This window comes from Quercus suber, unplaced genomic scaffold (genome assembly GCF_002906115.3).
Source record: "Quercus suber isolate HL8 unplaced genomic scaffold, Cork oak 2.0 scaffold_856, whole genome shotgun sequence".
NCBI classification, from domain to species: Eukaryota; Viridiplantae; Streptophyta; class Magnoliopsida; order Fagales; family Fagaceae; genus Quercus; species Quercus suber.
Genome location: NW_027070286.1, coordinates 9,205 through 17,524, shown reverse-complemented (window position 1 = coordinate 17,524; position 8,320 = coordinate 9,205). Strand labels below are relative to the sequence as shown.

General features: G+C 32.1%; 1 pseudogene; it reads right to left on the bottom strand.

The window, feature by feature from the left end:
• Positions 1-1,795: 1,795 nt before the first annotated feature.
• Positions 1,796-5,302, bottom strand: LOC111994283 (uncharacterized; annotated as a pseudogene).
• Between the last annotated feature and the right edge of the window lie 3,018 nt (positions 5,303-8,320).

The window sequence follows — 8,320 nt, the reverse complement described above, 5'->3', positions numbered from 1 at the left end:
TATTAAATTTATAAAACTAGCAAAATTGACTAATATATCTATATATGTGACGGAAATTTAATGATTTTCAGGTATATATTTAATAATTAAATAAGAAAGTTAATAAAATAAAATAATAACCATGAAAATATTAAAATTTATGATTAATTTTTGAAGTAAAGTTGAATATCTTTGAAGGATTTTAATTATAATATTTTTTTTATATGGAGTATTAGAAATCAATTGCAACCACACTTTTAATTTTTACAAAATATCTTACCTTATATATTAAGACATATAGAGGATGAACCATTGTATGGAGCATTAGAAATCAATTCCAACCACTCTTTTAATTTTTACAAAATATCTTACCTTATATATTAATTTAATATAAAATGAATTATGTTTCCTTGCATAGGCACCCCATGCTGCAACTCCCATTTGTCCTAACCAACTTTGCATTGCATATCATCACCATTGCACATCTCTCAGGCAAGACTGCTATTTCAGCTGTCTAATCTATAAATACTTTTCATAAAAATAATCTTGATTGATGACAAGACTATTAATCTTTGATGGATGACATAGCTATTTCGGCTGTCTAAACAATTGATTGATGACATAGCTATTAATCTTTGATCACCTTGAAATTTCTCAAGCATGGAGAATATACGAAAATAATATAATCTAATAGTGGATTTGCCAAATTTTACATCCAATTAAAAAATATATATATATTAGATGGTATAATATTTCTTAAAGTTACACTAAGTGTAACTTGAATCCAACTATATATATATATATATATAAGGTTTGAAAAATTACCTTTTATTTTATGAGCAGGTATTTTTTTTTTTTTTTCTAACCATTTAACTCCTCCACAAGATAATGGGTGTAGTTTCATAACTTCTTTGTTTTTGCTTCTATCGCGGCTATATTTTAATTTTTTTGAATTTCAAATTTTTACTTGCATTGGTAAACATACACATGGCAGAATTATCTTGCGCTCTGATTATGAGGATGCAGATTTGCTTGGAGCCCTACACAATTCAGAAGATGATAACCAACCTAGATTTATTGAGTTTAGGGCAAAAATAGAAATCTCCAATTTGAATTGGGCATGCTTTACAATGATAATATAGAGTTTAATTAAAGAGGCTGTACAATCTTATAGAATTAAGTAGGGTTATCCGTTGAAAGAAGTGAAGAATTACCTAAGGCTCTTTGCAAGTGAAAACATTTTATAATGTTCACACACTTGTTCAAGGACAATTTCATAATAGACAAGTGACTACGAGATGGGTTGCTAAGATATATCTTGATAAGCCTAGAAGAATCTCTAGGTTGATAGATATTAAAGAAGGTATCAAAGATGACTATCAAGTGGACATTACTATGTGTAAAGCATTCAGATGTTGGCAACTTTCAAATGACTTGATTCAAGTGAGATGTGAAAAGTAGCATGAAAGGATATAAAGTAAAAAGATTATGGTTATGCATCACAAAGTCTCCAAGCATAGAATTAATCAATCTTGTCATTAGTGGATATAAGTTATTTTTTCTGAGTACAAACAACGGAGAATTGTTACTTTGCAAAGTATGAAGAGTAATTGAACGCTAATTGAATCAAGTGGTAGGACATTTCGATGAGATAGTAACCAAGGTCAAAGTATGTATTCAGATTTTCAGATACGAAGTAGATACAACAAATAATATATGCTTCTAATAGATTGAGAGCATTAGATTCAATACATAGATATCAAGGCCAATCAGACTAGTGTATTCCATATTACTGCCCCTCAATTATCTTGACTTCTCAACTAATACGCAAACGCATTATTTGCAGAACAAAGTTCATTTAAACAGGAAAAAAAAATTATCCCTTGCAACTGTGAAACAACAAACAAATCCTGAGAACTTATCGCATATTTCTCTGATTGAATAAATGTATTTTCCTTGGAAGAATACACTACAATATAGTTGACAAATATTAGAAGAGTGAGTAGGGCTCACAAGATGTTATGCTTTGTCTCGAAAGCATTGGTAGTCTTTCCAATACAGTATGCAGCGCTCAGAGGGAAATCGGAAACTGAAAAAATTGGAGGTTGTTAGTTACAAACAGAAAATATAATGTTTTTGTTCCAAAAGAATCAATGATATACTCGGACTCTGTTTCCAAAGGAAAAATAAAATGATTAGATAATGCTAAGCTTCCCAACGGTTTACTATCCTCAATAGAGCAGTAAGAAAAAAGAAACATGAACCTCAAAGATGAAAAAATAAGTTCTCAAGCATTGTTAGGAAAGGTAGCCATGGAACAATTTCAACCCCACAGAATGCTCAATGTGGAAAAAAAATGATTATAAATCAGATTATCTGTATACTCTGATATTTAAGACAAACTCTCAAGCTTATTTCCTAAACTTTAAAGAGCAAACAGAAAGGAGTATTTCTTTATGCAAGTAATTAAAACATCAAAAGAAAAAAAAAATCAAAACAGATATATTTTGATTGGAAATGTCATAAATAACACTGTATGTAGTTTTACTAGTCTGTAAACAATATGACAACTTATTATTACAGTTAAGATTACACAATTATAAAAGTGTCAAATAACCTTAAAATCCTCCTTGTAAAGGCCCTTTTGATTCAATTTGGCATCAGACATTATAACTCAGTATTGTATCAAGTTCAACCAATGAAGACTAAATTTACTACCTCACCTAATTCTGTGTTAAAAGATATTTGATTTTTAACATTGTATCGAGTAATACAAACATAGATTTCTAACAAAGATAGTGAGTCATGTGCATGCCTTGTGCATGTGCATGGGAAAACCTGACCATCCAACCCAAATTTTCTACTGTGGTAACTCTGGATTCTTAGTAACCCTGGTTCAAGCAGGAATGATATATGCATGGTGAACCAACTCAGATTCAGGCTGCAATTGAAATTGAGCCATCCTTGCCCCATTTCACCCAATACTGCTCATAATTCCATGGTTTTCCACTTTTATAATTTAAGAAAACTTGAAAATCTCATTTATGAATTATGATAGACTTCGAGAAGACAGTTTTGCAAAGACAAGAACCTACTGAATGCTCACTCATGGACAAAAGAGATAACTTAAAGTTACAGAACAGTGAATTTTCCTGTACCCAACAAATGATGCAGCTGATAATCCTGCATTGGGTGGGCAAGAAAAGGTGGAAACTACCCCACCTGATTCATGTCAAAGAACTAAGGACAACTCAGCTGCATTTCTATCTGTAGGAAACACTTATTGAAATGCATATTTTAGGCATATTCATATCTTCAATCAGATACAAATGCTGAAACCTAAGAGAAAAGATTACGTGAAATCATCTGCTTGAAAATTAGCTACAACTCAATTGACAAGTCTGAGTTTCTTTGAGAAGCATTCCAATCTCTTAAAAGATAGCCGTAAGTGTTTGGTAGTCAGCAGAAACAAAAGCCACCTACATCCTCCATTTCTAGAGATAAATTTGGGTTGTTGTGATGGTGGTGATTTTTTTTTTTTTTGTTGGGGGGGGGCGGCGAAGGCAAATTCAAATTTGCTGAAAGAAGAGATACACACCAACATGAAGAAAGCACACTGACATGCACACAAAGAGGATGTGACTATTTGGACTTGTATAAGCAAACAATGTAGAAAAAAACATACTTGATATTAAATCATCTGTGTCCTGCCTGTCAATTTTACCATGGGCAATTGCACCAACCTGAAAACACAGATATTAGGGAAAAAATTCCAAGTTTTGATAACATATGTATCAGTGTTAAAAATTATTTTGAGCTTACCACAAAAACAAGGTCAACATCACTATCAGCAGAGTCCACATAGTTGTTTATATTAACCAATTTTTCTGAACTATGTGATAAGCCTGGTATCAAAGCAAATATTAACCTCATTTCTAGTATAGAATAGATAAGACAGGAAAAATCATACAACATTAACCTCACCTATTTTGCGAGAGTTGACAGGTAGATACCGGCTTATAGGGTTCTTGATAGCACGCAAAAGTTTCTCATGCTTGCCAACAGCAGTAATACTCAGTTTTTGTAGCAGCTGCACTGCAGGTAGCAAGAGGAGAAGAAAAGAAGTTGAAAACATCAAATAGAGCTCCCAACCAAAAAACAAACACACTCACAGACACAATATCAGCGTGTTTTTTGATATTGAGGTGAGAACTGTTGAACTTACACATAATGCCACAGAAATGCTTAAATGTCCTTGGAAGACGAGTATATGGTTTAACTTCAAAAAGGACACCTTTCTCAGTTTTCACATACACGGCTTGCACCATCCCACTCTTATTAAGTTGGCTATCCAAAATAGTTAGGAGAGCCTGAACACAACAACACCATAAGATCATGTATGGTTCACCAATGTCAAAAATTCAAGAGCAATAATTGAAGCATAATGTCAACCCCATAATTGCAAAGTCCACTAACCTGATGAACAATGTCAGGCCTGTAATCAGCAGGATTTTTGTTTAAGAAATATGCATGGTCGTCTGAGTTCAAAAGTTGGTAACTCTGTATGCATAAAACTAGTTACAAAAAGAGAAAAAAAAATATTGCAAGAAACAATGAAACACCAATCACAAAGAAATCCCAATAAAAGCCATAAAGCATAGGTTAAACCCAAAACCCAGAGAACCTAAATCAAAATTTTATATATTCTGACAAAAATTTATTAAAGAAAGCACTGCAACCATATCAGAAAGCCTAAAAACCCATAAAACAACCCCTCCACACAGACCAAAACCAAAAAAATTAATCTTTTACAGCATACATTTGAAAAAAAAGTTCCAATATAATTAATAGACCTTTCCAACTTTTGCAACTCCCAAAGATGCCTTTTCCAGAATGAAGATGGCCCTGGCTTTGTTAGTATTATTCTGGTCATTTGGGACAACTGGAATACCCTCAAGTCCATTCTCCACCTCTTTTCCTTCTTCCTCACCAACACTTGTGTTCTCTGTGATGGCTCTCTTTGCATCTTGCTCTATGTCATGCCTCTCTTCCCTATTCTTTCACTTCTCCCCTTTCATTGCATACGCCCTCACCATTTGGAGTTCAAAGAAGATGATTATTATACTTCCTGCCACCAATGAGAAAGGTTGATATCACTAGAAATTGACTTTTGCACCCATGGCAAATATTACCATAAATTTCCAAGTTCCCTAAACATATTTTCAGATGAAAAAGGCTGCAAACTCAGCACTCTCTCAACATAATCTCTCCCTATAATTGTCTAGCTTAACCTTCAATTCACAAGCTTGATAAATTGTATACCAAAAGCTATGCTTAGATGTATAGACTAAAATCAGAGCATGGGCATTTGTGAGCACCCTTAATCCCTTCTAATAAGACTGGTTAAGATGAATATGGAACAAATTACAATAAGATGGCCATCATTCCACCATGTTGGATATGGAACAAATCACAATAAGTTCAACTTAAAAGCTAATTTGTGTTCATACTTCAAGAGAAAGTTAAAAACTAATAGCAATGTTTAGTTTAGGTGCAGTTCAAACACCTAATTGTATTGCATTTAATGATCCTTAAATATGATAACAATGTTTATGCTTTATTGGTCAATGAAACCAAGTGTTTGAATTCAATTTGATAAGCTACTGTATCTTTAAAACCCCCTTAAGATTTAAAAATTGTCAAATAATTTTAGCCAGACCCAAGAGAACCAAGCTGAAATTAAGAGCTAACAGTAGTGGTTCATCAATGACACCCACGTTAATGTGCTAACAAGAGGCTGCAAATTTTAGGTCCATCAAAAACACAATCATGGAAGAGTCAGTCCCATGTCTCGAAATTATAACTTATTTGTGATGAAAACAAGACTTCATTGTTGAAAATCCATAGCCGACCTCAAATTTTAGGACTAAGGTTTTGTTATTGTTATTGTGACTAAAAAAGATAATTTTGAAAGCAAAAAAAAAAAAAAAAAAAAAATCCCCAACCCAACCCAATTTTTTCTCTCTTTATAACACAATTCACATGTAACGTCAATTGAATGTGACAATACTGTACAGTATTGAACTTTTTTTTTTTTTTTTAATGGAGAATTGTGCAGCTGTAGGATGCACAAACATAAACATAATGCGCAATTTTTGAAAAATTATAATACACAGACGCTCTAAATGAAGTATCCGTGTATTCTAAATTGTGCCTGTGTTGTTTTAGAGAAGAAATATTATACTAGAAAAAAGGATGTTTGAGAGAAGAATAGCGAACCTGAGAGAATTCAAAAGCTTCGTTTTCGACAGTTTCACTGATTTTGCTTTGAACGAGTGTAACAGTGGCGGGGAATGCGGTTGATCCAATTCCAATATATATAGGTTAGTTTTTTTTTTTTTTTTAAGAAGAAAAGAGAAAGAAACGCAATATGACTTGGAAGTGGGCTTGTAGTATAGATTAGAGGAAAGCCCACAAAAACTCGCAATTATAAAAGAAAGTACAGCCCAACCCATAAATAAAAGTCGTAGTAACGCAATCCTGGCTAGTAGATCATAGCACCGTTCTCTCTCTCTCTCTGTGCAGAGACAGTCCTTTTCGACAAGGTAACTTCCTCAGTGCTCTTCCTCTTTCATCGTTTTCTTCTTCATATCATATGTATGTGTTTCTGTATTTTACTTGCACTATCTTATAATTCTTGGAAAAAAGGGTTTCCTTTCTTTTTATGCTTTGCTTTGTTTGCTTATCTCAATTGTTTGAGATCTCATACACAAAAAATGACGCATGCCCAATTGAGTTTAATGCGGTTGCTTAATTGGGTTGTGTTTGTTTTGATGGATTTGTGTGAATAAATTTATCGTCTTTGTCAGTAATTCATTGAAAAAATTGGGACTTTTTAGTTAAAAAATTTGCTGGAAATATTTTTTTTTTGAAAAATTTTGATTCAAACATAGTCTTAATTATCTTATATGAGTAGAGGATTGAAGTAATTGAATGGAGAGTTGCTGTAAATAATACATTAGTTGAGTTTCTGGGGATTTAAATTTGTTTGCCTTTTGTTCTTCTGCTTTTGAATTATATTTTTAATATTGTTTTTCCTTGAATTCTCTATTATCAGCATAAAAAATATTTCAAATTTAAAATATTACAGGAAATGATTTTTTTTTTTTTTTTTAATAACTAAACATTGTAGGAAGAGCTACAAAGAAAATAGAGTAATAGACTGAGCATGTATCATGCAGCTAACCTTAGTTACTAAGGAATGTGGTCTAGCAATAGTAGTTGTCTTCAAGATTCACAATCAGATTTTGGTTTAAACCCATAAGAAAACGATTACCCAAATCATTTTAATTTTTTTTCTTCATTCTTATTTTTGGATTTCTGGTTTACTGTGTTCTTTAAAAATATATCTGATTGATTCTCTACTGGTATTGGAGATCTTCAATTGTTCATTGTTATTATAAATCTGCTAGGGAACTCATAATTTTAAGACTAATTTCAACTATTGCCTTTGAGATTAAATTTCATTGTGTTTTGTCATTCTCGTCAACACTCTTGCGTTCTTTGAAGAATAATAGATGAAGTGCATGATTTTATAATTCTGGGAGATTCAGTCTCATGACCTGCCCTTCAACCCTGTTTTGCAGTTTATTTTTTCTAGAATTTATTGGTTTGAGGACTATGCATAATGTTGGCATTTCATGGAAAATAGCGATATGGGGTATCTTTTCTAGTGCATTTCTAGTATTGATGAATTTTTGTGTCTGATCTAATGGCAAAAAGAGTCTAAAAGTAGAATATATTGACATTCATTCCAATTTTCTTTCAAATCTTTGGTTAAGTGATTCCCAGATTCCCCAAATTTGGAACTTTATTATTAATTACTGTTAGTAACTATGGTGACACATATATTTATTTTCTCTTCTGGAACTTGTTTCTAATTTAGTCATATATCTTGTGATGTATTTAAGTGGATTATATAAACATTGTGTGTTAATCCTTATAAAGATCCTAAGGTGCATATCCAATTAGCAATTGGGATTGGGAAATTGGCCAACCATGTCATTATGAAGATTGTGATAATTTTAAATTTGAATTGTGAGGTTCAAATCATCTTAGTTTGTTTTGTTGGGTGCTTTTTAAAAATAATAATAATAATAATGGGGCAGTTAATGAGATAACAAATTTTAATGGCATTGATGTAATGGACTCAGAAACTAGGTTTTTGCATGTTGCATAACATTTTTAATTTTTAAAGCATCCAGAGAGTATAAACTATAAATACATTATTTGCAGTCTTCATGTGATATATTTCTAAGTAGCATTTTTAATAAAATAATTT